General features: G+C 56.2%; 1 protein-coding gene across 1 annotated transcript in view; it reads left to right on the forward strand.

Annotated features, from left to right (window-relative positions):
• Positions 1-13,936: 13,936 nt before the first annotated feature.
• The window catches only part of LOC119325524 (AT-hook motif nuclear-localized protein 25-like), a 2,504-nt gene continuing 1,963 nt past the window's right edge, over positions 13,937-14,477 (forward strand). Inside the window, exon 1 of the mRNA XM_037599259.1 lies at positions 13,937-14,367. The gene's annotated coding sequence lies outside the window, so the exon portion shown is untranslated. The remainder of the gene's footprint in view (positions 14,368-14,477) is intronic.

The following is a 14,477-nucleotide window of genomic DNA, read 5'->3' on the forward strand; positions in this document are numbered from 1 at the left end:
TACTGCGAGCTGAGAGGTTAGGGCTGATACTCCTCATGGCCGAATGATGGGCCGTCACTTCCACCGCCGCCGCCGCTGCGATGAAAACCAGGTGGACCGCGATGGGAGTCGACCATGGGGACTTCCGCCGCGGGGTCACAACTCCCGCTCTCGGAAAATGTGTCTGCGAAATCAGTCGACAGGTCGACCGCTCCGTAGGGAAATACGTCAGGCTCGATCGCCGCGACTTGGGGGGTGAACACCTGACGAGCCACTGCGTTTCTCACCCACCGCGGGAGCCGCGAATGCCCAGACCGCTTGCGGCGGCGTCCAGCAGAGTGAGACGATGACGCGATGACCGACTGGTACGGGGTGGACGGCTGCCGAAGGAGGATGCCGCAGGAACTCGCACGGAAGTGCGACAAGCCTTGAATTGGGAAAGCCTCGACATCAAGGGGGGCCACCTGGAGCCAGGCGGAGTCGTCGGCGACGAAAGCAAGCACGCCGAGTCGGAACTCGTGGCCCATGACCAAACCGCCGCCTGAAACCATTGTCGGCGTTCTGGGAACGGGGGTCCCCAGACTTTCCTGCCTGCGTCCTGTGGCGTGGCTCAAGCAGTGGCCCAGTACGGCCCATCTACATCAACCCAAGCTCAAGACCCTCGCGAGGGGCCAAGTCTCGCGGGGCGGACGACGCAAGGCTTCCTCAGGGGCGGCCTCGCCAGGAAGGCTCACGAGGAGGCAGAGAGATCAAGGCAAGGAGTACCTCACGAGGTGCTCGTGATGCAAGCCATGACGATCGAAACCAGGCAGGCGCCAGGCGGGTGCCAGCCAGCGCAGTGTCCTCATTTCCTCTTTGTTGCAAAGGAGGCAAGCGTAGGCGCGGAGTACCGAGGCATCAAGCAAAGGTTTCCATATCGGTGCAACGAGACCAAGACCGGCAGGACGGAGATCACCGTGGAGCCCAAGACGGCGTCATCGCCAGTGCCTTTGGCAGTCGAAGACCAAATTTAGTCAGGATAGCTTGTACTAGTTGTCCCCCTTCAAAATGGCCGTTGTTGGCTCCCTTCCCGCTCAATATTTGGGAAGAGGACCAGGGCCTCTATAAATAGAGAGAGCCACCACAGTAGAAGGGGGATGGATCGCATCCTTCCCTAGTAGAACACCGCGCCAGCTTAAGAACACCCCACGCGAGGCTGTTCTTCCTTTATACTATTCATCATCAGCCCCAGAGGCAATCCACAACACCACACACTGGATTAGGATATTACTCCACAACGGTGGCCCGAACCAGTATAAACCTTGTGTCCCTTGTGTTGTTCATCGTGTAGCTTAGATTCGCGGCGAGGTTTTGGGGCGTGGATAGGTAGGGAGAAGATATTTGTGCGCACCCCAGAGTTTGAACCTTAAGGGTTTTGCCGAAACCCGATATCCGACATTTGGCGCGCCAGGTAGGGGTGCACAGGAATCTTCTTTCTGCGGTTCTGCATTCCACTGCTTTGTCGCATCCATGTCCGGCGACCCAACGGCCAACGCCGACCGCTGGGCGGCATGGCCTGCCCATGCTACGCCGCCTGCCCAAGGTGACCTCAACCCGACGCCTCAGGCAGTCTGCGCTCTGCAGAACGCTGTAGGGCGTGGGCGACGCGGTCAAGCGCCGCCCGCCCTCACTCCACGGCAGGTGCGATCAGTAGCAAGGGCCTCAAACCACGCTGCAGCCACAGCGCCTCACACCCGACAGGAACAGGCGAACTGAAGGCCGCGCTCACGGTGGCTCGGGAACTGCTACGGTGCCGGCTGTAGGAGAGCGGCCATGCCGTGCTGTTGGAGCGCGTCGCCGAGCTCCTGGATGCTGCAGCTTGAGGGGCGCCTCCTTTCTGTGTCCAGATTCCACCCCAGGCCCCGGGCGGATCATACGGCGGGCCCATCCGCGCCCGTGCAGCCTCAGGCGTACCCCAAGGCTTCATCAACACCAGCTCAACCATCGGCGCAGGGCGTCAAGTTACACCAGCACCACCCTCGGTGAGCAAGGGGATAGGCATCGCCGCCTACGGCCCGCCGCCGCCCTATCACCCCCAAGACGGCGCTTCGAGCCAAGCCGCGTGGAGCATGGGGCACTACAGCTAAGCCTTCGGGGTGGCAGCCTCGGAGGCTTACGTGCCCCGTATGGTTGATCGGGAATACGCGCTGGAAGACGACCCTGGCTCGTTCCTTGGGCCAGGCTGGGAGGAAGAGACACCAGAAGCCAAGCTTCTCCAGGAGCCTCAAGGAAGCCTCACCGGCCACGCCTACGGCAGCGGCTACCGGGTACCACTAATTCCTCAGGAGCAAGCTTATGCTAACGACGGGTCGCAGGGGGTTCAGGTCACTACAGTGGAAGGCTGCCCAAGCTCGGCAGCCTCCCTTCAGCCAGGAGGGGCGCTCTGGGGGCTGCAGGAGAGGGGCCGGGAGCCAGGCCCCTCCTCACGATGCGCGGAGCAAGGTGTTTCTCGGAGGTAGGCCCTCTGCTGGGGAGGTGCCGCAAGGCCTGCCCCCGGCAGAGGACCCGTGCTCATCGGGGGAACCGCTAGCGTCCCCTTTACCCCATTGGCGTCGTCCTTGGTTTCCGGTCGCCGTCAATGGCGGTTGAGGGTGGCGCAAGGCGGGGCCCTCGTCTGGCGATATGAAGCAAGGCTGGTACCTGTGAAGAAGGCCCAGTGCCTGTGAAGCTCGCCGCCCGTGACACTCTCACATAATAATGAGTTGGGACTGTACACGCCCCGGAGTCTCGGGAGAGCCGCCCTCGGGCCTCTAGGGCTCCCTCCCAAGCCCAGTGGCAACACTTAGCTCTGCGCTGGTGAGAAGACATTGAAGACTAGACTAGGTGCCGAACGTGACCTTTTGCTTTTTACCTCCCTTTCTGGTCGAGCTTCCTTGCTTCAGATGTAAGTTGAAGTTGAATTTGCATTTGCATACGCGCGGGGGGGGGGGTGTTTTGTCTCGATTTGTGTGTTTTCTCACGTTCTGGTTTCTACCCTGATTAGGAGTTCGCACCAGCTGCCTCCCCCTCACGAGCCTCTCGCGAGCGGGGCTGGGCACAGCACACGTTCGCATGCCGTCCCGCGGCCAGCACTCGCTCTCTGAGGCTCTCACCACATGGTCAGCAGGCCCCCCCAGAGGACCCACGGAGAATCGCAGCCCCGCAAACCTACCCACGGTACGCCCGGACTAAAGGTAAACCACAACAATTAACCCATCACGGGGCCCGCAACATCATGCGGGCGCGAATTCGGCGTCGTTCCTAAAAACATGTGGACAACAATCCTTTTTACATGAGGGGCTTCCCCTCCCAAAATGCTCTTACAACCTCTAGGGCCGCGCCCGAGTTTCTCTATGCAGGATAAACAGCAGTGGGATATAGGATCAATCAGACATGGCGCTCACCGCATCCTCTTGGTCGCCTCCAGAGGCATCACTGGCGTTGCTGTCACTGTCACTCGCATCACCATCGCCGTCATCGATGCCATCATCACCACCGTTCACCACATCACCTTCATCCGCAGCAACTACCACCCCATCATCATCAAAAGCGAAGGCCCTGACAAGTGCATCCACGTTGTCCTCCACCCACCGCACCAGGCCGCCTCAAATGGCCACGGGCACCGGAGCAATGACGGCATCGAAGTCGAAGTGGGGATCTCTATCCTGAAGATGGCTGAAGACACGGGAGAATGCACGCCCGAGAAGGCTGCGGCTCCTCTCCTCGACAAGCTAGCAAGCTCTCTCAAAGCGATTCTCCAGATGCGTCACTACGTCAGTGAAGAACTGGAGATGACCGGCATAGTTGGTCACATGGGGTTGTGGAGCGGTCGCATCGCAGATATTGTCCAGGGCCGTGTTGGCCCTGTCCCTGAGCGCTTGGAGCATGGGGCCATGCATATGCTCCAGGGTCTGCCGCTGGAGAATTTCTCCTCTGTTCTGCCCGCAACAGACTCAGCATCATCAACCCGCCGTTGGAGAAGAAGTAGCTCGGCGCGGGAGGAGGCCAACTCAGTCTGTGCCGGGACCAGGGCGGCTGCGGTGGCCTCCGTGCGCTGCATCGCTTAGGTCAGCTTGGACCTAAGGGCGGCAGTCCTGCCCGCAGCCTCGGCTTCAATCAGCTCCAGTCTCTCATCGAACTCGTGCACAAGACCCACGCGAACTTCCGCCATGCGGCGGTCGACCTCTTCTTGGATTCTGGCCTCCCGCGCGCCAACATCGTCCTTCGCATGGGTAAGCTGGCGCTCCCTCGTCTCTAACCGCTCAAGGTCGAGATTGCGCTCGGCGGCTTCCTGCGTCAACGCTTCTTCACGCCTCCGGAGCTCCTCCTCCTCAATGGGCATCTCCTTCAGCAATGCAAGGGCGGGCTGGTGCAACTCCACTTGTTGCTCCAGGGAAGTGCTCCAGGCTTGGAGCTCCCACGCGCATTTCTCCGTGATCTCGCGCCATTGGTCTGCTTCCCGAGCCTCCTCAATAGCTTGGGAGCAGGCCTTTCGCGAGGCCGCAAGGGATGCTTCAGCCTTTGCTTGTCAAGCTTGCGCTGATGACACACGAGGTTGACTGCCACCTTCAGCTTGCGTCGCTCCTCAACCAGCTGCAGGTCTTCGGCTTCCAGGCACGAGTCCACGTCCGCGAGCTCTCCACCGAGCTAGCCCATCACGTCCATCGCTTTTTGGAGGAACTCTTGGCGAATGGCGCTGCGCTCCCGCGCTTGCTTGAGCACGTCGTCAATATCATCCTCCGCCACCGGCACTAGCGGAGGGCTCTGAAGCGGCTCGCCCCCTCTCGGCGGGGGGCTGGGGGCTGGCGCCCCCACAATCGCTGGGCGGGTTCCGCAAGGGACCCTGGTCGGCCCGGATCCATCCCCGGAAGAAGGGCCAAGGATCGACTTCAACCATTCACCGTCCACAAATAGAGAGGGAGCCCGGGGCAGGCTGGTCATGCCCCGGGAGAGGTTGCGAAGGAAAGGCGGCAAGAGCACGGGCTCGAGGCACCGTGCGGGCCAGCCCGCCTCTCTGGCCGAACTCGCGTCAGGGGCAGCACATAAGCCCGGGACACCCAAGGCGAGCGATGGAGGCGAGGCCGGAGGAAGTAGCTTCTTGGCAGACTCCGTGAGCTTGGCAGGAGGGATCCTGAAGGGCCACAGTCAGAAAAGGGACCAGTGATTGAGGAATTATAAGAATGAGGTACTTACTCGTCCATGGCGAAGTAATTCTTGTGCTTCAACGGTCGGCAGGGGCGCTCACTGCCACTCGAAGACTCTTTCCTCTTGCGGAGGGCGTCGAAGTCTATGCAGAACCGACCCAGGCTCTCAATGTGAGGGCCGGCGCGTGGCGCAGACGAAGAAGCGCCTGGGCAGCCTGCCTCAGGGGCGCAAAGCTGAGAGGAGCGGTCGGGGACTGCTTCTTGGTGGCCTGCCGAGGCCTCAGGGGCTTCGGCCTCGGGAGCCGCAGGTTGCGCCCCCTCATCAACGACCGCCTTAGGGTGGGCTTCGCAAGCTCCGGAGGACGACGCCTCGGGAGCCCCGTGCGACATCGGCATCTCGACACCAGATCCCCCAGCCTCCAGCGATGCTTGCCTCCCTGCACCCCCTCGTGAGGCAAGACCGGTGTTGGCAACGGGGAAGGGAGCCACGGCAACGGGATTCTCGCGAGACCCCACGAGGCCAGTCGGACGTAGCCCCCATTCGTCGAAGTGAGGCATCTGCCTCGCGAACTCGGCTCCGCCCGAGCAGAGATACAGGAGGTTGCCCCCATGTTGGATATCACCCGTCGAGGGGTCGCCTATCAAGACCTCCAGCACCTTCCTCAGTATTTCAGGCGCCAGCTCTGTATCCTGGAGCCTCATATGGTCTTGATGCCCAGTCAGGGCCCACAACGGTCGAGAAGGGCGCTGGAGAGGGGCAACGCGACACTGGAGGAACTCCTTCACCACCTGGGCGTAGTCACGCCGAGAGCTCTCAACCTCCCCAGCCGACGCTAGACAAAGGAAAGCCGGGGGCTCACGAGCCTCTCGTGGCCCCAGCCTGGATTGGGGATAGCAGGCAATGTCGGATGCGAGAGCAGGGGGCTGGGCACTCCGACATCCACATACAGCCACCGCGTCCGGAACCCATTCATAGAAGGTGAGAGGCTAAAATCAATCCCCGAGGCGGCCGTCTCTGCCATGGCCTGGAAGCTCACGCACCCGAGCACTGCAATGGGTCGATCAGGCGCAAGGAGAAGAAGTGACGCAAGAGGGCAGCGAAAGGGGCAATGCCCACCATGGCTTCGCAGACGAAGGAGAAGATAGCAAGAAGAGTAATGGATTGAGGATCAAGATGCATCATATGGATCTGTTAGTGGGGAAGCACCGCATTAAAGAAAGCAGAGAAAGGGGGAACCAGGCCAGCCCACAGGGCATCGACGGAGACTCGAACCTCTATGACAATCTTGTCGACGGAGGCATGGGATGCAGGCCAAACCGTCGTCCTTCTGCACTCGTTGAAGCTGGTGGCGAGTGCGGGCGGATCTTCTCCAAGGCCTCCAGATTGAGCACAGCGACCGGCCGACGGCGGGCTCGATTGCCAGAGACGAGCTGGATGAGGACACGGGCTTCTTCCCCTTCTCTCTGCTAGTTGGCGCCATAGCGATGGAGGGGGCAGAGCTCAAGTCAGATTGGAAGCGAGAGCAGAGGTTCGAGGAAGAAAGGAGAACAGGAAGCACACAGGCAACAAGGAGGGAATAACTGTGTAAAGCTTCGTGGCCACCCAGCCAGACGGATATTGAGGAGCGTGGGGAAGCGGAGACGCCCACGTCCAATCAACCGCCACGCGGCGACCAAGGCCGCAGGCTGTTGGGGCCCGCGGCACTCCGCACTTGCCCTTTGGCTTCGCTGCTAAGCCAAGCCCGAGCGCGCCTTGGGCCCAGGGGCTATTGTCAGTGTTCCGGGAATGGGGGTCCCCAGACTTGCCTGCCTGCGGCCTGTGGCGTGACTCAAGCAGTGGTCCGGTACGGCCCGTCTACATCAACCCAAGCTCAATACCCTCACGAGGGGCCAAGCCTCGTGGGGCGGACGACGCAAGGCTTCCTCAGGGGCGGTCTCGCCAGGTAGGCTCGCGAGCAGGCAGAGAGATCAAGGCAAGGAGTACCTCGCGAGGTGCTCGTGACGCAAGCCATGACGATCGAGACCAGGCGGGCGCCAGCCAGCGCAGTGTCCTTGTTTCCTCTTTGGTGCAAAGGGGGCAAGCGCAGGCGCGAAGTACCGAGGCATCAAGCAAAGGTTTCCATATCGGTGCAACGAGACCAAGACCGACAGGATGGAGATCACCGTGGAGCCCAAGATGGCGTCATCGCCAGTGCCTTTGGCAGTCGAAGACCAAATTTAGTCAGGATAGCTTGTACTAGTTGTCCCCCTTCAAAATGGCCGTTGTTGGCTCCCTTCCCGCTCAATATTTGGGAAGAGGACCAAGGCCTCTATAAATAGAGAGAGCCACCACAGTAGAAGGGGGATGGATCACATCCTTCCCTAGCAGAACACCGCGCCAGCTCAAGAACACCCCTCGCGAGGCTGTTCTTCTTCTGTACTGTTCATCATCAGCCCCAGAGGCAATCCACCACACCACACACTGGATTAGGGTATTACACCACAACGGTGGCCCGAACCAGTATAAACCTTGTGTCCCTTGTGTTGTTCATCGTATAGCTTAGATTCACGGCGAGGTTTTGGGGCGTGGATCGGTAGGGAGAAGATATTCGTGCGCACCCCAGAGTTCGGACCTTAAGGGTTTTGCCGGAACCCGATATCCGACAACCAGGCTGATGAAGATCGAAGAAAATGCAACCTCGCCGGAAGTCGCTAAGACGCTTTGCCCCACGGTGGGCTCCAATTGTCATGGTTCTAAGTATGACAGTAAGTATAGGGGGTACGAATGAGGAGGCAAGGTCCTAGCTACGGTGAGATTGTATGCGAGTGTTTATGAGTTCAGGACCCTCTCGGAGGAGGTAAAAGCCCTACGTCTCGGTGCCCTAAGGTGGTCGACTGGAATATGGAAGTGTATGTTACAGGGGGTGCGAACCCTTATGCCAGAGGAGGGGGTGGCTTATATAGAGTGCGTCAGGACCCCAGCCATCCCCAGTTACAAGGAACTCAATGCACATAAAGATGGGGCATTACTGATAACGCCAGCCATAAAGTGCTATTAATGATCTTAAAGACTACAGAGTGAACGCCTGACCGTTGCTGTCCTGGTCGACTCCTGGTCTTCGGTCGGTCGAGTGATTTCTTGTATGGTCGAATGATATCAAGAGGGAGGGGTACCCAAGTGAGGTGACTGGTCGAGTGGATTGCACTCGACGCCTTCAATTGGTACTCCATGTTGTGTCTTGGGTGTCTTTGCTTCTAGGGTAGTGATTGTTGGGGAACGTAGTAATTTCAAAAAAATTCCTACGCACATGCAAGATCATGGTGATGCATAGCAACGAGATGGGAGAGTGAAGTCCACGTACCCTCGTAGACCGTAAGCGGAAGCGTTATGACAACGCGGTTGATGTAGTCGTACGTCTTCACGATCCGACCGATCCAAGCACCGAACGTACTGCACCTCACTGTTCTGCACACGTTCAGCTCGATGACGATCCCCGGACTCCAATCCAGCAGGGTGTCGGGGATGAGTTCCTTCAGCACGACGGCGTGGTGACGGTGATGATGTTCTACCGACGTAGGGCTTCGCCTAAGCACCGCTACGATATGACCGAGGTGGAATATGGTGGAGGGGGCACCGCACACGGCTAAGGAACGATCACGAAGATCAACTTGTGTGTTCTAGGGTGCCCCCTGCCCCCGTATATAAAGGAGCAAGGGGGGAGGCCGGCCGGCCCTTGCGGCACGCCAAGGAGGGGGGAGTCCTCCTCCTAGTGGGAGTAGGACTCCCCTTTCCTAGTCCAACTAGGAAGGAGGAAGGGGGAAGGAAAGAGAGGGAGAGGGAGAGGGAAAGAAGGGCCGCGCCCCCCTCCCCTTGTCCAATTCGGACTCCCCATGGGATGGGGCGCGCCACCTCCTGGGCTGCTGCCCTCTCTCTCCCCTCAGGCCCACTAAGGCCCAATACTTCCCCGGGGGGTTCCGGTAACCCCTCCGGCACTCCGGTTTCCTCCGAAATCACCCGGAACATTTCCGGTGTCCGAATATAGTCGTCCAATATATCGATCTTTATGTCTCGACCATTTCGAGACTCCTCGTCATGTCCGTGATCACATCCGGGACTCCGAACAACCTTCGGTACATCAAAACTTATAAACTCATAATAAAACTGTCATCGTAACGTTAAGCGTGCGGACCCTACGGGTTCGAGAACTATGTAGACATGATCAAGAACTGTTTCCAGTCAATAACCAATAGTGGAACCTGGATGGTCATATTGGCTCCTACATATTCTACGAAGATCTTTATCGGTCAAACCGCATAACAACATACGTTGTTCCCTTTGTCATCGGTATGTTACTTGCCCGAGATTCGATCGTCGGTATCCAATACCTAGTTCAATCTCGTTACCGGCAAGTCTCTTTACTCGTTCCGTAATACATCATCCCGTAACTAACTCATTAGTTACGATGCTTGCAAGGCTTAAGTGATGTGTATTACCGAGAGGGCCCAGAGATACCTCTCCGACAATCGGAGTGACAAATCCTAATCTCGAAATACGCCAACTCAACATGTACCTTCGGAGACACCTGTAGAGCTCCTTTATAATCACCCAGTTACGTTGTGATGTTTGGTAGCACACAAAGTGTTCCTCCGGTAAACGGGAGTTGCATAATCTCATAGTCATAGGAACATGTATAAGTCATGAAGAAAGCAATAGCAACATACTAAACGATCAAGTGCTAAGCTAACGGAATGGGTCAAGTCAATCACATCATTCTCCTAATGATGTGATCCCATTAATCAAATGACAACACATGTCTATGGTTAGGAAACATAACCATCTTTGATTAATGAGCTAGTCAAGTAGAGGCATACTAGTGACACTATGTTTGTCTATGTATTCACACATGTATTATGTTTCCGGTTAATACAATTCTAGCATGAATAATAAACATTTATCATGAAATAAGGAAATAAATAATAACTTTATTATTGCCTCTAGGGCATATTTCCTTCAGTGATGGGCGTATAGGTCAGGCCTATGACCCTACCCTAGGTCTATATCATGATCACCAACATCTAGAGGAATGCCTGAATCGGCCCTTTTTGTGGAGCCAGGCCCGAGCGGTGCAACCATAGGCACATTGGCGTGGGCGATTGCACGCGTCGACGCGGTCTCGAGAAGTCACGCTGTTTTTGAAGCATTGTCATAAATTACCCGCCTCTCTTCCTCGCCGCTCTCTTCCTTCTTCCCCACTGACATTAACGGTGGCGACCACTAGAGCGACAACAGCATGATCCAAGACATCGGCAACCATAAGAGCGACGCCATACCTCCACCGAAGCTCATCGGCCATGGTGGTAAGTCTTTGCCCTTTCTCTAGATTAACTGCTTTCGACTCGAGCTAGATTTGATTTGAGCATGCAATTGGAGAGTTAGGGAGGGGATTGAACACATCGGGGGTGGGGGGTGGATTAAAACACTGCCATCGATCGATTCTGCACCTATGACTTCTAGGGTTCATAGCTTATTTTTCGATTACATCGGGGGTGGGGATTGGGGTACAAACTTTCTTGTCTAGCCGCGACGATCCTGGAGTTGCATCGAGCGGCGGCGGGAGGTGGGGTGCGTAGCCATATTCTTTTTCGCCTCATCATATTCGTCGTCATCGTCTTCGTCATGAATGATGGGTCTTGCACAGTCGCGTGCCCCCCGCGCCCTCGCCACCATCTGCATCTCGTCGTTGTCGTAGGTGACCCGAACATCCTACTTCAGTACACCATGGCACGCTGGTCTTGAGGCGCCTTGTACTGCCTGTACTTGGCCCATCTTGCCCTCTGTCTAGTGTCGTTTGAGTCTGCCTGATTCATGGCCCAATGCAGGATGTCCACTAACATTGCGCCCTTTGTAGGGTCTGAAATCAGTGTTTTTAGCTCGTCCGGTGTAGCCCTCTTAATCACACCGTCAGCCTCCTTGTGCATGTCATCGATGCTGCTGAAGTTCGAGCACACTTCCATGGTGTGCTTGAACTTCTTGCGGTCACCTAGTGAGCACCCAAGGAAGAAGGCCCTCCATCCAATGCCCCAGGGGAAAGGGTTGGGGTTGGAGTTCATGGCGAGGGAGAGGTGGTGAAACAGAGAGGTGGAAGAGGAGAGGTGGTGAAATAGAGGGGGTTTGAGTGCGGTGTTGGGTTAGCAGGGTGGGTTAATATAGGAGTGTTAGGCCGATAGTTATGAATGTTGACCATTGAACTGTGTGTTGTTCATAATGCAGATGGAGAAGGGCAAGGAGGTTGTTCCACCATTGGAGAAGGGCAAGGAGGTCATGCTGCCATTGGTCAAAGTGCCCGTGCAGTATCACCCAAGCGCCAAGCGGAGGAACTATATCCACTACCATGAGGAGTCAGGACCAAGCCACTTATGCAAGGTTATCCTTGCTCCAAAGCTGGAGAGTTCGCCAATGGCTCTGGAGTTCACGAAGCACTTGTCCGCCGTCCCTGCAAAGTTCAAGCTCAAGACGAACATCGGCTGCACCTGACGGGTGACAGTGAGGGTGGTCAATGGCAGGGTCACCCTTGATCAGGGTTGGGCCACCTTCGCATCCGTTCACCAAATCATGATCAGGTACATGCTGAAATTCAAGTTGCTGACCCACGACACCATGAAGGTCATCGTCTTCAACGATGAGGGTGTGGGGGTGGTCACCAAGAGCAAGGAGCAAGACAACGTCTTTCGCCGTGACCGCCTGAGCTCCTGTTGCCCGTTCCTTGTTGGTTTAAGACTTCGGTTTCGTTTAAAACTTATCGTGCTATGTTGGTTGAAAAACTTGTGATGCATGATTATGACTTGTGTTTGTGCCTAAGTTTGTTCTGTTGCTCTAGTTTAGTTCTTAGTTCTCCATGCGTGCCTTTGGTAACCTCACCACATCGAGGAGGTTACCACACAACTGTCCTGGGTGTAACCAAACAACCAGACTTTGTGTTTTCCTTGAATCAAGTCCGCAACTAAACAAACGGGCCTTCTCGACACATGCAGGCTAGAGGGGATGCAGACAACCAATCAACATGCAGATATTGGTCTTTTGCCTACATATTCTCAGCCAGGCCCATTTGGGACAAGTATGCAAAGTACCTCGAAACGATGCAGGTAACCAAACACATCCTTTGGTGATTGGTTTTTGGGTACTCTCGTGTAGCGTCGCGGAAGGAATATAGTACAATAATAGAAAAACCCTAAGGACATAATCTTTTTGTTAACTTTAACGATGGTAGATCCCCACACATGAGCAAGGCGAGTAGTTGGCGCACAACCGTGGGTTTCAAGTCAACGTTAACCTAACGGAATTCACAAATCCTTCATCAACATAGTCTTTGTCATCGCCAAGAGTACACCTTAAAGTAACGAAGCTGGCCTCAATGGTCTTATTCTGTAATTTCACCACTGCACACGAGGCGAAGAGGAGGGCGGAGGGCAGGTGAGAATTCATGAAATATCGATCAATAACCACTTGTCGTGGTGGGTCATACTGTTTACGCATCATACACATGTGCACATCAACCGTAAGGAAACACAAGAAGTCATTCTCCATGGTTTCGGTCAAATTGCAGATTACCACTGTCGAAAAGCTGGTGGGTGTCATAGTCATCTTTGAGGAACACAGTTACTAGCCGCCGGATATAAAGATCTTGAAAACGCTCGGGTCGGAGAACCTCTCACCTCGGATGTACACAAACTCGTTGTGCACACACTCACAATTCTTTTATGTGTGTGAAGCTCGCGTTGACGCACACCCATTTTCGTGAGTATTATCCTGGCCCTGATTTGTCGCCGTCTCGATCAATCAGTACGTATATTGTACTGCCGCGTCTGGAGATGGCACCAATCAGGGCGTGGTCATTGAAATTCGTTGGCTCCCGCGTGCGTCACATGACAATGACCCCTGATCAGAAGAAATGGAACGCCTGGGCAAGGCGCCAAGGTTTGATTATCCTCCTTGTCCTCAGAGAAAAGCTCCACCACAACAAACTCTAGTTAATCTCCTCCTCCGATGGGACCCTTACGCCAAGTACGACACCGTGTATACAGCACATTATTCATGCATGGAGCCATGGGAGTACATGCTTAATCAGTGCGAAAATACCTGTACATGCGTTGGGATCATAATTAGAACTTCGAAGCATTACTAGTACTTTTTTTTAGGGAACTTCGAACCATTACTTTTTTATTTAGGGAACTTCGAAGCATTACTTGTAAACGTAGCATCCATCGTCCCAGCAGTATCCAGACTCTAAGCAGCCCATTTTAAATCGGTCGCGCGAGTGATGATCATGACAGCATGTCGTGGTTACTGGTTAGGTTAATTAACCCAAGCATATATGGAAGAATCGTACGAGGCCGGTTGTCCTGTGCGTACGTATCTGGCCAGCCGTACGTATACAATAAGAAAAAAAGAAATCACCAGCACAGTAAAATGTCCTTAATTTAGACGCGCCCCCTATTCTAGCTCACGCCTTCATTTAGCCTTGTCTGCCTACTGTCCACCAGACTCTGCGGTCACAACGGCATCGGCAGGCGCACACTGGAGCTAGCTAGCGCGTGCGCTAGGGCGGCAGGGGAGCGCGGCACGTACGCCTGGTACGTGTCCGCGGGCGCGCGCGCTCGGGCTGGCCTGTGCCGTTGTGGCTCTAGACTCAGCCCTAGGGTCCCCCGCGCGGGCGGCCGTGTCCTGGCCGGCCGGCCGGTCCAACTAACGCGACAAACGAGTCCACGGCCGGGCTCGGGGCGCGCCCGTCGCTTTGGGATTGCGCGGGCCATCGCTTCCCCGGCCCGACCTGGAGCGAGTAAAAACGGAGTTGGTGGGGGGTGGGACTTCTCGGAATCGGGAGCCATCATGCTCGTACATAGATGAGATAGCGAGACTCTGCGAGAGAGAGAGGCCGGGCCTTATCAGCAGCGCCATCCCATCCCTCGCCGTCCCCCCTTCTTCCTCCCCAGCTCGCCTGCCTGCCTGCCTGCCTGCCTTTAATTCGCCACTCCCTCCCTCCCTCGCCGCCACGTCCGGCCTCTTCTCGATCCCGCGCTCCCTCTTAGTACGTGTGGAGGCTTCGACCGATCCGTATCGCTCTCGGACGAGCAGCTGGCTACGCGCTAGCTCACGGGGAAAGCGCGCGGCGTCGTCGCAGTTGGTGGAGGGGGAGGCGCGTCTCTGCCGCAAAGCGCCGCCGTCGTCGGGGGCAAGCTTGTGCTGGAGGTAAGGAACATGAACTCGCGAGCTTGCTTTACTAGCTAGCTAGAGTGCATCATTGCTAGAGCAGCTCTAGAGTCTAGGCAAGTCGTCAAGTTGACGACGCCGCCAGGATA

This window comes from Triticum dicoccoides, chromosome 6B (assembly GCF_002162155.2).
Source record: "Triticum dicoccoides isolate Atlit2015 ecotype Zavitan chromosome 6B, WEW_v2.0, whole genome shotgun sequence".
Lineage (NCBI taxonomy): Eukaryota > Viridiplantae > Streptophyta > Magnoliopsida > Poales > Poaceae > Triticum > Triticum dicoccoides.